This window comes from Microcebus murinus, chromosome 2 (genome assembly GCF_040939455.1).
Source record: "Microcebus murinus isolate Inina chromosome 2, M.murinus_Inina_mat1.0, whole genome shotgun sequence".
In the NCBI taxonomy this organism is placed as follows: Eukaryota; Metazoa; Chordata; class Mammalia; order Primates; family Cheirogaleidae; genus Microcebus; species Microcebus murinus.
Window position 1 is genome coordinate 65,481,885 of NC_134105.1, and position 17,221 is coordinate 65,499,105.

Here is a 17,221-nt window from a genome sequence, read left to right on the forward strand (position 1 = left end):
CTCCTGTAGCACTCAGTTAACAGCAACTTCATTATTCCAATTGATTATGCCAAAAGCAATATCATCATTCTTGAATCCTCTATTTTTCTTATAATTCACATTTGAACTATTAGCAAATACTGTGGCTTTAACTTTAAAAACTGTCCTGCATCCGACGACTTCTCACCATGTCTTCTGCTACCACCCTAGTCTGAGCCACCGTCTTCTCTTGCCTGGATTGTTACAAGTGTCTCCTAACTGGTCCCGCTGCTCAGCTCTTGTCCCCTGCAGGCTACTCTTAGCACGGGAGCCATGGGGCCATTCTAGAAGTAAAAAGAACAGGTTTAATCATGATGTTCTCCTGCTCGAATCCCTTCAGTGGCTCCCACTCAGAATAAAAGTTCAGAAAAGCCAAAGTCCTTAAAAAGGCCCAAGACTTTGGCATGATAGGAAAAAACACCTGTTAGCTGTCTGATCACTTTCCCCTTGCTTTCTTTACTCTCATACAAAGTCCTTGAACACCCTAGAACTTTTTCCCTCTTCATAGTCTTTGCTTCTGCCTGGAATTTTCTTCCTCCACGCATTCAGAATGCTCACTCTTGAATTTCCTTCAGATTGTTGTTAAAATGTACGACCTTGCTGTCCACCCTATTTCCAATTAACTGCCCCTCCCCAGGATTCTACATTCCCCCTTTCCTGCTTCATTTTACTTTATAGGACTCATTACCATCCAGTGCACTCTATTTCACTTATTTATTTTATTACTTGTCTTCCTTACTAACTATAAGCTCAAAGAGCATAAGAAGGTTTGCCTGTTTCCTTTACTTTTCTATTTCTAGTTCACAGAACAATGATAGCATATAAGTAGGATGTCAAAAACATTTGCAGAATATTAAAGGACAAATGAATTATATGTTCTTATAGGCTCCCCGTACAAAGTTGATTAAGATACAGATCCTGTCCTTGAGTAGGTTATATCTAATAGGAGAAGTTGACACAATATTATAATTTCATTTTATTGTGGTCAATAGTAAGAATGATATAGAAAAAAGTCCTTTTAGATTAAATTGGAAGTTTATTGGAAAAATTTCCTCTACTAAGTATCAAAGTATGAATCTTGAAGTTGAAAAGTAGGAAAAATATGTCAAGCAGAGAGGGCAATCAAAGCAAAGACACAGATGAATTACAAAGCTTAAAGACTGAAGTGTGGTTATAAGCATTTGTATAACACAGTAACATAATGTGTAAGGCAGTAAGGGTGGAACATGCAGGTGGATGGGTAGACATGGGCAAGGTCACACTGAGCCTTGCGCACCATGCCAAGAAGCTGTGGGCAATAGGGAACCTTGAAAAATTTTAAGTAGAGGAATACGTAGACTTGATTTTATTATAGACCCCCCCCCACTTTAGTTGTAGGGAGGATACAGCAGGAGTAGGAACGCATGAAGGGAGACAAATTAGAGAGCTACTGCTTTTGTCCAGGAAAATAGGAGGTACTGACCTCGAGCAGTGATAAGAATAGAATGCAGGTGATAGATACAAGAAATAATCAGAAGATAGAATTCGAAATATCAGGTGATTACACGGTGAATGATGAAGAGGAAAGAGTTAGAAGGATAGGTTTATTTACTTTGGAGATTGAAGAGACTTTTACGCTAATATCTAAAAGGAGGGTGGTGGTCCCTCTTGGAGATAAGATGAGCCCTGGTTAGGATTTTCTGATTTAAAAATGACCAGGAGACAGCCCACCTCATGTATATAGCAGTCAGGTGACTATGCAAATCTGAAACTTAGAGGTAAAATCAAGGATATAGCTATGAGAATCAGCACACTAGAGGTGGTCTTCAAAAATCACTCGAGTGGATTGCCCAAGAAGAAAGGGTAAAGAGAAAGCTAATTGTCAAGAATGGAAAAATCAGGATTTGAATAAAATAGAAGCCCAGGAAGGATGTAAAGAAGGAACTGTCAAGTAAATGGAGAACCAGGCGAGTGAATAGAACATTTGATTACTCTTTAAGAAGCAAGTGAAGTTAAATCCCATCAATAGGTTCACTAAGATGTGGGCTGAAAGGTATCTATTGAATCTAGGATTAGACTTTATGGGTAACATGGGCAAGAGTAGTTTTAAGCATGGAGGTAGAAATAGAAGCTAGATTATAATGGATTGATTACATGAAATAGTGTAGAAAAATAAATATGGACTACTCATTTAAGAGTCTTGCTTGACAAGAAATTACATGAAATTGAATTGTAGTTAGAGGGATTCCAATTCATGAGCATTCTATAAATGAGGACACTAAAGCTTAGAAAGGTCAAATAATTTGCCCAAGGACACCTGAAGGTAAGTGTTACACTCAAAGTCATAATTATTTACCTCCAACCTCTTTTTGTCCTAAACCAAATAAACAATGTAATATTAATGATACAACAAAATGATCAATAATATCACCACCCTAATATTCTAACTTTTCCCCACTATACCACCTTTCCTTGCAGCTGCAGTTGGATCTTGTTTTAGCCAGATCATTATGGAAACAAAGGAGAGGATGGATGCCCCTTCAGAAGAGGCACTGTAGGCAGCAAAAAGGAGGCAAGGGAGGGAGAGATGTTAAAGACAACTGCAGGTTTGTAGCTTGGTGGACTGGATTAATGATGATGCTATTAAAAGTAAAAGGCAGCCTCAGAAAGGAGCCATGTCTTGGGAAAGGAAGGACAAAGGCGTGGGATGGAGAAGATTGTGGTAATGAATCCTTATAGTTCCTTGGCATCTGCCAATCTTCATATTGTTAACACATACAACAACACATCTGAGAATTCTGTGACACTTGACCAATTTTTCATTAGCAAAAAGAATTTCTGTATTCAGTGTTGCATCAACTAAAATATAAATGAAAAACTAAATTTTACTAGAAATTTTCTAATTTGAGAACTACTTAGCTGGTTATTGGTATCAGTAGTTAGCTAAGATTTTAAGTGGTGGATGGTCCTGGAGAGATTGTAAATGAAGTGATTTTTGTGTACATTTATTGAAAGAGAAATTTGTGCAAATTAATGAATGGCTTAGTTGAAACCAGTAGGTTTCAAGTTGTGTGGTGTGTAGTTTTTCAGGCAAAAAGTCTTTTTCTCTAGAGAGAGAACCATCATAGTTTAGTCTACATGTTTGTCAGAGTCCAACTATGATATGAAACTCTTTACTTGGAGTCAGTCCACACAGCAATTGAAAATTTGTAGACAATAATTAGAGAAGAATTACAGGTAAATGAAACCATTTAGTTTGAATCCATTATTCCATCAGCACAATTAGGAATTGATTTTAGAATTTGTACCTATTTGTTTTGAATCCTTAACATTGAAAAATTGTTATCAATTCAAATTCATTGGTCGAAGAGACTGAGAAGAAAGAGACAAAAGAGTAAACACTGCTATTAACTTAAAAATAATTTAAAAATTAATACCTCTACATCAACAACTCCATTGATACATGCTTCAAAAATCACAAACAACAAACAGCCAAAAATACAGCATTAAAATTAAAATATTTCATAAAGCTATTTTTCATTATTAACTTTAATCAGGGAAATGGCAATTGAATGTATGGTTTAAACATTCCAGAAGTGAGTTTGAATAAATACTAATGTTTTTCTTATGTTTATAATGGGTTTATATATTCTGATGGCAACATCTGTATTCATGGCCTTTATTTCTACTACTCTGAAGGTTTAAGGTCAAAGGTTAGAACAATGGCAGACATCATTTGTAAAGCAAAAGCCTGAGTTTTTAAAATTTCAACTGTGCATTTGTTCTCTTGATATTTTTCCCTAAAAATTGCCATGAGAGCTACCAGTAAAGAAAGGGTCAGTATTAATTACAGCAGGTTTAGCTTTCCTGCATATTGCATGAGACAAGAGGATAATAATAGTCTCCTACCTTCCTACTTTTGCATTATGTTAATGATTGTCAGGAAGGCGAAGTGCCAGGAACACTACACAGCCTTCGACTTCTGCCGGAGGGATCTGCCTTTTAATCCAAAATATATATGTTTAAATTTCACCTCCCCAAAGAGACCCCATTGAGTCTTCTCTGTCTTTTGAAACACTTCGTTGTGCCAGTGAGTGAATTTTCATGCTGTGGTGCAGTCAGATGCACTCTGGCTCTAAAGCAAGTGTTCCTTAAAGAGATGCTGCTGTACTCTGTTTCCTCACTGGATATGGCTTTGGCAATGGTCCAATGAGACTGAGAAAATACTCTCAAATTAGGCATGGGCTGGTGATAATTGCTAATTATTGAATGTCAATGGGTGAGAAAAGAAAAATGCATGTAATGGAGAATAGATGGTATGTGAAAGTGCCAACTACCATGTCATAGTATTCAATCCATCGGTCTTTATAAATAAAAGGCAAATTCAATTAGGCTAAGTAGGTGGTTATTTAAAAATAGCCAATAAAATATTTCTTCACAGTATTGTAAATAAGGCTTATATTTAACCACAGCTTAGTATATTCCAATGTTAATACCAGGGTAGTTTGTTTTCATAGCTTGATCTAAACAGCACTTTATGTTGACACTTCTATTGCGTATTTAATGAACTCATATCAAATATGCATGGTGAATAAATACCATCTTCCTGGTAAACCTTTATTCCTTCCCCACTCTCTTGATCTTCTTAAGCCAAGTAACACACTTTTCACAATATATTTCTTCTCACATAAAAATGCATATGACAACATTATAACTAAATCTTATTTCACTATTTTTGCAAGACAGAAAAGAGAACTCTAGATCATTGTAAGTGCAGACTGCTGCAATTTTAAAATGTAGTTCTGGACTCTAACTCAGTTTGCCGCTGAGCAGCCAGTCTATTGAGAAGTACCCTTCTGACATAAAGGATTAAGCCCTCCTGAAAGTCCTTAATCCGCTGCCCATACAGAAAAGCACGGTGGCAATGCATATGATGCCACCAGTAAGAATCGGGGCCGGCGGTGCTTGCTGCACTTAGCTTTGTATGTGTAAGAGCACATAGAAAATGGAGCTGCAGTGTGACTCCACATTGTGCAGAGGAGCAAAGTATTGTTGATTTGTCCCAAGAACAAAGTAAGGAATATTAAAAGCCAGAAATTAGGGTGGTTGGGTGTGCCTTCCCTGTCCATGAGGTTGATACAAAATAATATCACAAGTGACTTGGATTTTCAGAGCTTGGAAAAGGTCCTATAATAGGCAGGTCCCTGAATCTCCTGTGTAACCCATTACTTCAAAGAGAAGTAAAAGCTGAATAGTGGAAAGAGAGGTGAATACATGCACTGTCAGTATATTGCCACCTCATTTCTGGCAAAGTCACATTTAGATGGTGATGCTTCCATGAGTGTCACTTTTGCTGAAGGAGCAGAGGATGGCAATTTGCTCCCAGGTTTTTAGAACTGCCATGTGGTTCAGCAAAACAAAGAGCAAAATAGAGATTTCTTCCTTTTTCTGCAGATAAGTATGAAGATAGGAACTGCTACACAGTGTTTGTCTTGCCCAGAGACAGAATGTGCAATCCGTAAGGGTTTTCCTGGTAATTAAATTTTGTAAAGGACATGAATCCCTTTATTTGTACTGGGTAACTTTGAGACCAGAAATAACAAATGTTTGATTCTTTAGCTCAATGGACTTTGAAATAAATGCTTATTTTTGTTCATCTCCAGCTTTGGGTACATTTTGAAATGCAGCTTTAAAGCTAGCCTTCCTTGTAATTCACTATGGGATGTCTTTATACACCGCTGACAGTAATACAACTCATTTTGGGTGATTAACTTAACCCCCAGTATTGCAAGTGTCATGCTGCATTAGCATATCTTTCAAGGAATAGTTGCAGTGTGAGAAAATTGCCTGTAGGATTATTTGCAACTAGGAACCTGTGAAATGTAAAATAAAATTGAAGACTATAAAGTAAAACATCAAAGCTACCTAAAATATTAATAGCCAGCACTCTAAAAAGTAATTTAGAAGATTGCATGAGGTAGTGAAAATTACTAATTTAAAAACAGAGTTTTAAAAAAAGGCAGGAGTTTAGAACAAATAACAGACAATAGAAATTCATTTTGTTCATACTATGAAAGGAGTTCAAAGGATATTGAAGCCCTATCAGTTGAGAGGGTCCAAAGTTCAATATTTGACCACCTCGGACTTAAAAAAAAAGAAAAGAAAAGAAAGCAAAATTGACATTTCCCACTTCAAAATTGAAGGGAAACATAACGTACCTTTAGTAAATATTGTGGTGGATCCAAAGAGCATTTTCACTTCTTCCTGGAAATTTTGTTTCATTGAGGCATTTGTTTTCAACTTGCTCTGTGGTGTCTGCCTGTAGTTCAGAGGTCATTTGGCTATTTCTTAGGGATTTTCCAGGTTTCAAGCCAGTCCTTGAACTCTGTCATTCTCACTATGGTTTTGTTTTGAGGGTAAAAGTGTCAAGTGACATGGTGAATGCACTTTTCTCAGAATGTAGAATTGGTTTTAAAGTCATAATTCATGGATTTTGGAGTCATGCACACTTGAGTTCAGACCTTTGGCCTACCACTTACCAGCCGTGTGACCTTGGACAAGTTGCTTAACATCTCTAAGCCTTAGTTTTCCCATTTGAAAATAGGTCATGATATCTACCAGAATGTGTTGTCAAATATTCCATGAGATAATGCTCATAAAACCAGCACATTGCTTGGTAAATAGCAACATCCAATACATTGTAACTATTTTTATGATTCATCATTCAAGATGGTGGCTTCAAAGGCAGCAGATAAGGCCCTGTGAGATGGCATGGCATGGAGCTCTGTGCAAAGGTTGTGACATGGCAGATGTGAGGGCCTTTTATGGTACCTTTCCACATAGGGACAAACGTTCTCAGCTTAGATCAGCAAAGCTAGGAAGGGGACTGTGGCAGAGACAGGGTGGGTGGTAAAAGAGGGGAGAAGCATTGCACTTACTGGCTCTAGGAGTAGTCACTCAGTGTAAACACTGGCTAAATTTGTTGTGCTTCTTTTAGATAATGCCTACCTAATATATGTGTAAAAAATGAAAATTTGTTATTTAAGTAAAACATGTTATTTTTTAAAAATATTTCAAGATGTCTGGTGAAGAACAAACTGTAGAGTGAGGTTAAAGCAAGACTGCAGCACATTACATGCATATTAAAAAAAGAGCAAAAACAATAAAAAGAAGGAAGGGAAAAAGATGGAAAAAAGAAAAAAATCACATATGTAAAAAGGGTTAAAAAGAATGAAAAGAAAAAACAACTCAGAATCAGGATGATGAAGAAAATGATGATGATAATAACACTACATTATCAATACTATTTTATCAATACTGACTATATGCTAGGCTTTGTACTAGGCACCTTAGTTATGAAGTATGCACCTATATTAAATATATATTTAATTCTTGAATTTTGAGCAAAATCCTCATTACTTCCATTTTAGAAATAAGAAAATAGGTTTAGGAAACTTATGTTAATTGCCCAAGATGCACAGTACTTAGGAAATATGAGGAAAATATTTTTTATACTATTGGCCTCAAATGAGATCATGCTATATGACTTGAAGTAACCAGACTATAACATAGGAAAAATCATTGTGAAAGTCTTTGTTAAAGTTGAACTTAAACTATATAAAGTCTATCAAATTATGACAGTTATTGTGTTATGTATTATATCATGGCAGCTTATTATTATTATAAAATATATATTTATCATTTTATGTATATCATGTATATGATAGTAGATTTTTCCAATTATTATTACAGCACAAAGAAGATATGCTTTTAGTTTAATTATTATATATACACTCACTATTTTTTAGCATTAACTGAGCAATCATTAGAAACATACTGCTTAATAAAACATGCTGTGGAATTAATAAGACAGAAAATTCAATACCTTTATACTTTAGTGTCAACATCTAGTCCATTGCAGATTATACTCTGTTCAGCATTATACTAGGATATTTTGGAAATAAAGGAAGGAAATATGTGATCTATGTTGTTACTGAGCTCATAATTTAGCTAGGGATCATGAGATATAAGAAATAATGTATTATAAGAAAATTAAGAAAAATAATTATGATAAATGATATGGATCAATCCATCCTATAAGAATTCAGAAATAAATCCTTGTGGCTGGCATATTTGGGAAGATCATTAATAAATATTAATAATTAATTTGTAAAAGGTCATATAAATAAAACAATAAAAGTACTAAAAGGAGACACTGGGAAAATCCTTTATAATCCTGGAGATAGGAAAGGCCTACACATAATTAAAACTCTAGAAGTCAAATAGAACAGATTTTGTAACACAAAAATAAAGTTTATCTGTGGAGGGAAAAATGCTTTAAGAAAGGACAAAACTCAATGGGTGAATAAATGATCAATTCAATCAGTATATGAGACAAATGGATCAATCTCTTAACTATATAGAGAGCTCATAGAAATTATTAAGAGAGGTACAAACAACCCAAAAGAAAAATGGACACAGGATATGAACTGACAGTTCACTGAAAAGGAAATACAAATGGCTCTTAAACATATGAAGATTTGCCTAATCTCACTCATGACAAGAAAACTGTAAATTCAAACCATATTGAAATATCATTTTTCAATTATCTAAGCCAGGAGTGAAACCCAAAATAAATCACCTGAACTAGTCAGGAAGGCAGGTTCCCCAAATGAATTTTGATGTAACATTATAGAAAAAGGAGAAATGGATTCTGGATTACAAGCAGTAAAAAAAAAAAAAAAAAAAAAAAAAATCAACTATCTAGTATAAGTGCTGAAACTATACTATATCATCATTTCATCTTGACATAAGTGTTTCTAATGAAGGGGTTATGTATTCAGGAGAAATTTAAAATATTTTATATATTCAAATATGTTTTAAGACTTTTGCTTTCTATTAAAATGAAGTAACAAGGCATGAGATTTACCTTCTTACTAGAAACAAATAAAACAGCTGATGAAATATATTAAACCAGAGTTTTTAAGATATTGAATGTCAGAGAATGAAAGACAGTGGTCTGGAAATCAGAAAACAAATGAGTTAAGCCCTAAAATTGTCCCAGTTTTTTGCCGTAGGGGGCTTTTTCAGGCTGCAGTGCATAGTAGGGGAAGCCAGGCAGTGCCAGGAAGACTTCCTGAGTTCAGAGAATTATCTGAGATTTTAGGGAGACTAATGTGGGTAGAGTTTACATTTTGGAGTACTGGAGGGAGAGAGGTGCATAAACAAAAGCAAAAACAAAAGCTCTAGGTATCTACCGGGAGTCCCCCACAAGTAATCAGCAAAGTACTGCTCAGCAAATATATCTGAGGAAACTACTGGAGGCCAGGAAAGGAACTATCTGATGAACTAAAAGCAACAGTACTCAGAGCTCACACAGGGCTAAGAATATTGCTCATTCCCCAGCCAGACTGGAAAAATCATGTAATTTACCAGAGAATTACGTAGATACTCAAGGGTTTTGCCTCAGTAGAGGGAAAGAATTAGATATTGACTACTATTCTTCTTCAGCCTAACAAATCCTAAAAGCTGCATGTAGAAGGATAAAACCATTCTCACGTTAACAGAGTTCTAGAAAAATGCTCAAGATTTTTAGACGAATATAAAAATATCCAGCATCTGACAAGGTATGATTCACAATTTCTGGCATACAATCAACAAAATTAACTAGAAATGAGAAGAAGCAGGAAAATGAAATTCATAATAAGGAGAAAAAGTAATCAATTGAAACTAACCCAGCTATGAAATCGATGTTAGAATTAAGAGACCAGGACATTAAATAGTTATTATAACTGTACTCCAGACATACAAAAAGCTAGAGAAAAGATTGAAAATGTTACATAGAAACATGGAAGATAAAAAAGACCAAAATCAAAATTCTAAAGATGAAAACTGCAATGTCTGAGATGAAAAATACACTGGATGTGATTAATGACAAACATGGAATTCTATAGCCAGGTCAGTTTCTATTTCAGCTTAGAGATGGAGAGACCTGGAAAGAACACTATGACAAGAAAAGCTCCAAATTAATGGCTTTTTTTGAACTTGCCAGAGAATTGCAATGGGAATCCTGGGATAGTGAGGCATTTGAGAGAGAAACAGGATTCAAGCATTTTCTTACCTGGGGCACATGCCACTGGCTGCTGTACAAGCTGAAAAGAAGATACAGTTAAAAATTGTTAACAAATTGCTAAAGGTGGAATGTACAGCTTGGCATGAAAGTGCAAAGCCTCTGGGAACTTCAGATATTATAACATTGTTACACTCTTGTGGAAAACCTTGATCCCACAAGGCTCTAACAGGAATAATGGGGAGGGGGGGAATCCTAACATTCATTTCCTCATGTTGCTTGATGGGGTAAGAAAGAGCAGCTGCTGCCAAAATTCCACCTCAAATCATTGTTTTCTATCTCCCTTGAGGATGAAAAGCCTTAATCATTGAGGATGGGTAATGGTGGTGAAGAGTTACAAAAAAAATAAAAGTTGTTTTAGGGCACCAGTGGAAACCCATTGCAATTAGGGAAATGAAATGTTTACAAAAGCACTACCATGGGGAGGAGCAAGAATAAGTTTCAGGATCAACACTGTCATAAGAAGAGAGACAAGAGCATCTGTGAAGGACACTCCCCTGTTGGGATCACAGACACTGTATTAGCCTAAGATTGAGGCTTAATTAAAACAGTAGAGAGTGTTCTCCTTCCTCCTCCTCCCATAAAGTTGACAGCTATTGAGTGAAGTTAACAGTGGAGTAGAGCTGGGAGAGCTGCAATTTACAGGATTCTCTCTGAGGAACAGTATAGTGGGAAAATACCAAAAGGAAGCAAATACTTAAAAAAATCACCTTAGACAACCACCTCATGCCCTAAACCTAGGATGTTGCTAAAGGAATTTGAAGCTGGGTAGTGAACTGATGCTGGCAATAACAACAACAAATCTCAAACACAGCCCAACTCCTGACTAGATTAACAGAAACCCCTTAATCATGGGCTATTAGAACAAAAGATGTGTTCATCGTCAAGTATAGAAATATTTACCTCAGTATCTACTTCCCTACACAAGACATTTGGCTTTCAAAAAAAAATTGTATGGTATACAAAATGCCAAGGAAAAATATAAGACAAAGCAATTACTAGAAATAGACTCAGTTATGACACTGATGTTGGAACTATTTGACAGAAATTTTAAAATAACTATGATTCATACAGTAAAAGCTCTAATGAAAAAATTAGATTGCATGTGAGATCAGATGGGTAATTTCAACAGAGAAATATAAATTATAAATAATTAAATAAAAATTCAAGAAATAAAATACATAGTAACATAGAAGAAGAATGTCTTTTATGGGCTCATCAGTAGACTTGACTTAGCTACAGAAAGAATCAGTGAACTTGAAGAGTGACCAATAGATCACACAAACTACAACATAAAGAGTAGGGAAAAAGGAGCAACACAGAACAGAGCAACCAAGAGTTGTGGGACAATATAAAATGGTTTAATACAGGCATGATCAGATTTCCTGAAGGAGAAGAGAGAGAATGGCCAGTAAGTAAATACTTGAAGAAATAACAACTGAAAATTTTCTGAAATTATTGAGAGACGCTAAACCACCTAGTTCAAAAAGATCAAAGAATGCCAAGCAGGATAAATACCACAAAAACCACATCTAGAAATTTTATATTTAGACTGGAATGAAATACTAAGAGATAATTTGAAGGAACCCAGAGAGAAAAAAGATAACATCACCTATGAAGGAACAGGATTTGTCAGAAACCATGTGAGTAAGAAGACAAGTGTTGGGCATCTGTAGAATGCTGAAATTAAACAAAACAAAACAAAACAAAAAACTTGTTAATCTAAAATGCTGTGCCCAGTGAAAATATCCTCTAAAAGTGGGGGAAAAATAAATACTTTTTCAGACACACAAAAAAGGGGAGAATTCATCGCTAGAAACCCCATTCTACAGAGCATTTTAAAGGAGAGTTTTCAGGTAGAAGTATTATGATATTAATTATAATAGAAAAAATATGGAGTGCTGAAAAATGAATAAATTAAGGTGAAATGAAATTTTTTTCTTAGAAGTTAACAGCTCTAAAAGATATTGTTAAATCAAAAATATTAATAACAATGTGTGTTTAGAGTATGCTTTAAAAATATGACAATGGTGCAAAGGATGTGAGGGAGGAATTAGGAATATATTTATAAAATCTTCACACTACAACTGAAGTGGTATATCATTTGAAAGTAGGCTCAGATAGTTTAAAAATGTATATTGAAAAGCCCTACGGCAACCACTAAAATCTTCAAATGGTATAAATAATAAGTCAATATAATAGGCAAAATGGAATCATAAATTTGATTGATTAACTCAAAAGAAGGCAGAAAAAGCAAAAAAAGGAGACAAAGAAAAATCATATTCCTAGGTATTTAAGCAAAATGAAAACATATGTCCATAGAAAGATTTGCATGTAAGTGCTTTTTAACTGCTTTATTTATATTAATAATTATATATCCTGGAACCAACCTAAAATACCCACAGAAGAACGGATAAGCAAATTATGCTATATCCAGAAAATGGGATATTTTCAGCAATCAAAAGGAATGCTCTATTGATATATACAACAGTATGAATGAATCTCAAAATTATGATAATAAGTGAAAGAAGCCAGTCAAAAAGGAGCATTTTTTATTTGCACAAAATTCTAGAAAGGCAAATTAACCTATAATGACAAAAAGTAAATTGGTGTTGCCTAGAAATAGAGGCATGGATGGGTAGGGCATGGGAGATTACAATGTGGCAAGAGAAAACATATTCAAACTTTGTTGAATATGTTTATCTTGATCTGATGGTTTCATGAGTGTGTGTGTGTATTACGTATATATTGAAAGTTATTCAACTGTAGTCATTAAATATGTACAGTTTGTTATGTGTCAATTATATCTCAATAAAGCTGTTGAGAAAATATGTTTAAGGCAAGCACTTATAGCACTTTTCTGGTTTGAAACAACTGTATTTTTCATTTCCACATCACTTTACTGTGCTTCCATAAATTTGTTTTCTTACTTTTCTGATGCAGGATCAGAATAGTATGCCTAACTTCACTTATACAAAAATTGTGACCCCAAAATATTAAATGATTTTTGCCACTTCATATGTGATACTTGGTAGTATCCCAAAGTTCAAAATTCTGACATTTAATTTCCATCTAGTGTTCTTCCCATGAAGTCATTCTGTGGCTAGCTGCTCATCAAATTGTTTTCTTCTTCTTCCTGGGCACGCAGCTAGACTACATTTCTTATCAGCACTTGCAGTTAGATGTGACCATGTACCTGAGTTTTAGCTAATGACATATAAGCAACAGTGGTAGGCAACACCTTCAGACCTACCCCTTAAATATCTTTTGTATGTAACCCCATTGTCTGGCTCAATGAAGACCCCTTAAAGACCCTAAAGAAATGCAGAGCCATAGTATAAAAATGACTTTGTAAACTAATATGTGGAAAGCTGCCTGCTAACCATGGATAGCAGAATTAAAGTGTTGTGTAGTCATGAATTAAATTTTATTAGGGTAAGCCATGAAATCTGGCAGTTGGTTTGCTACAGCATCTATATTATCATAACTAATATACGCTATTAATTTTTACAACATTAATGGTGGCAATAAAGGTGACCCTTAAGATGGCAGTGTCTTTGCCTGAACAATTCTTCTTTGGGCTGTTTTTAATACATGTTACTCTGGTACCAGACTCACAATAGATATGTCATAAATGCTTTCTAACTTTCCTAACTTAATTTTTTTCTTCTTTTTTTGGAATCCAGTAACAAAAATTATACTTTTATTTGTTTAAATTAGCATTTCTTTGTGATAAAATTAAGTAAATTTGAGAAGTTTTGTCCATACAGTTGTCTCACAGTAGCTTTCTCTATTATCTAAAACAATAAGAATCATGCAACATTGTGATTGAGGGAAATAATTAGTACTGAAATAGAGTGTGTATAAGGATTTGTAGTTACTTGCTGAAAACTTATTCACACTTTTGCTCAAAATTCCATTATAGAATCCCAAATTATGTTTTCAAAAACAAATTACAAAACAAAATATTCTTCTTTAGTGCAAAATCATCTTGTAAAAGGATTATTTTCATGAATAGTGATATTTCATTTCAATTTGTGGGTGTTATTTCTAAAGAAACTATTAAGTGATTCTATTTCTCTACAGGATTTACGAAAACAAATGTGACTACACAAATGCAGGAGGAAACTAGCCGTTTGGTTCCACAGTCCAACTAACTGGTAATTGTTAAAAAGGCAACCCCATGGTGTTCTTTTCCTGGGAAGACTCAGTAACTGCAATACCACCTCCACTAGACAATCACTCCACCTTGCATGTGGCATAACCACAGGCTCTAAATTCAACACGCACCCCAGAGAAGGAAAAAACGAGTCTCTTATCAAATTGCAAGAAATAGCCTTTCAGGAGAAATTACTGCAATCATAGCAGAATTGCTGTTTCTTTAAGAAATAAAAAAGGAATGTATGTGGATAGTTGGGAGTCTGGAGTTTAGAGTGGGAGGTGTGAATGGTGACTCCAAGATGTAGAAAAGCCCTTTCTTTCCAGCAAATTATTGAATGGAGCCCTCACTTGACAATTACAGATGGGCTCTGAAAAACATGCTAGCTAACTCAGTTCAGAGGGTAGCGTTACCTGGGGCTATGAGCTTTACACACTGAGATCACAGATGTTCAGTGAACATTGAGATACTCTTGATGAAGCTCTGTCCTTACTACTTTGTTTGTTTATTTATTAGAGATAACTATTCACTAGAGAATTAGACATATGTTTGATAACTGATAGACTTATTCCATAAATACTAAAAATGAAATTTTCATTCAAAGAGTGGAGAGCTCAAACAGGTTTGGAATACCCCAAAGAGAGGTTGAAGAGAAAGCCTTGAGGCAGTTCATAGGTCACAGACCTTCAGATGAGTAAGGAGTCACTGAAAACCCTCCTCTATACTTTATTCAAAATATATCAATGGACTTAATGTGAATAAGTCAACTCCATTCCTTTTTCCTGAAAGATCATAAATAGAAAATCAAACAGCTAAAATCAGAGGGCTGAAAGGGACTTAGAGAAGTCACAGGGTTCACCAGTTTGCCTCCCAGCGTAGGATGGCATCTAAGTCTAACAAGGTAGGTGATGAATATTCTTAAAGGCAGCTGGAGGTTCCCACTGTTCAAATGGATGTCCAACAACTGTTTATTAAAAGAAAGAGCTTTTTTTTCTTTTTACGCTGATACCAGTGGCAAAACCCTTCTAACTTAAATACGTGTTAAATACCAGAAGCCACCATGCTCTTACAGAGGTTTATATTTCTTGAACTTCTTACCAACACTGGATAGTGTGATTCAGAATTGTGACTTTTAAATCACTTATCTGTGGACTGATGGGACAGGTTTTTTTAAAACCAGTTTTGGCTTTGCTTTTCTCCCTGTTCACAAGCAGTTGTAGCTGGGCTATATATATATTTTTTTTCCTATGTCCTTTTCCTTTCTTCTAAGGTTTGGATATTTGTCCCCTCCAAATTTCAAGTTGAAATTTGATTCCCGCTGTGGCAGTGTTTGGGTCATGGGGATGGATTCCTCATGAATGGCCTTGTGAAGTTCTGGTGGTAATGTGTGAATTCTTGCTCTCCTGAGACTGGACTGGTTCTTGGGGGAATGGATTAGTTTTCCTGAGAATGGATTGTTTGTTATAAAGCCCTTGAGTTTGGCCCATCTTTGCAAGTGGCCACTTCCCCTTTGACATTTTCTGCCATATTTTGACATAGCAAAAAATCCCTCACCAGCAGCCAAGCAGACGCAGGCATCATACTTCTTGTACAGCCTGTAGAACAGTGAGCTAAATAAACCTCTTTTCTTTATAAATTACCCAGCCTCAGGTGTTCCTTTATAGCAACACAAAACAGACTAAGACACTTTCCCATGATCTTATTCCTGGGGTCATGATTTGGAATTAGAAAAATCTGGTATCTAGAGAACCCTAGACAGGAGTGAAGGGACTCAGAGACTAGGGTTACTTGCATGATGTATTTTCAGGCCTTGGGTGATTCATTTGCCTTCTCTGAAGGAGGTTGTAAATGACCTCAAAAGTCACTTCAATTATATCAAAAACTGTTTGTTGAATACCTTTTATGCACCAGTCACTTTACAAACATGCTGTCATTTAATCTTACAAGAACCCTTTGAGATGTTAGATCAGTAACTTATCCAGTGTTACCAGGTGGGCAGGTGGCAGTGTGGCACACACACACTTGCTCTACTTCTCAGAGTAATGCCTACCCCAATGTTAGTCTTAGAATGGAAAGTCCTTTGTTAGGAGCATCTGAAAAGACAAGAAATTTGGTCTTTGACTAGTGTCATTTTGGTCTTTGACTAGTGTCATTCTAAAACAAAGGAATTACTTTTTCCCCTGTTCTAACCACTCTTATACAGAAGACTGTGGTCTACTGAAAACCAGATTTCTGTGGCTTCAGAAACACTAACCTATTGTCAGTGATACAAAGGCAGTTGTAGAAAGTCTTAATTGTTTTCTACCTTATTATGCTTAAATTCAGATACTGTGGCAGCCTTATTGACAACAAATATGCATTTTAATCTGCTCCAAGACTATGGTCAGCACTGCACAATAGCTTAGATGAGTGGTTCTCAATTGGGGACAATTTCACACCCCTCTCCACCACTGAGACATTTGTCAATGTTTGGAGACATTTTTATTGTCACATCTGTGCAGTGGGTGTTCTATTAACATCTAGGGCAGAAGCCAGGGATGCTGCTAAACATCTTACAATGCACAACACAGCTCCACAACAAAGAATTATCTGATCCAAAATATCAATAGTGCTGAGAGTGAGAAACTCTGGTTTAGTTCAAAAACATCTTTGTAGTGCTATCTTTGTGCCAAACACTCTGTTAGTTGCAGGCGATGTGAAATGAATAGGATATAGTCTGTGTCCCCGAGAGTAGTCTGTCTATAGAAGGAGCAAGTAAGTAGTTTCAAATAGGTGTGGTGGAGGCTCTGATGGAGGTGTGTGTAGCAAATCACTGATGGGCCAGATACCCCCCATTGGAGAGTCAGGGAAAGTATCTTGGGAGTGATTTGGCCAAGAGGAAGGAGATGGAGGTGGGTGTAGGGGTGGTGCTGTTCCAGGCAGAGGAAATAACACAC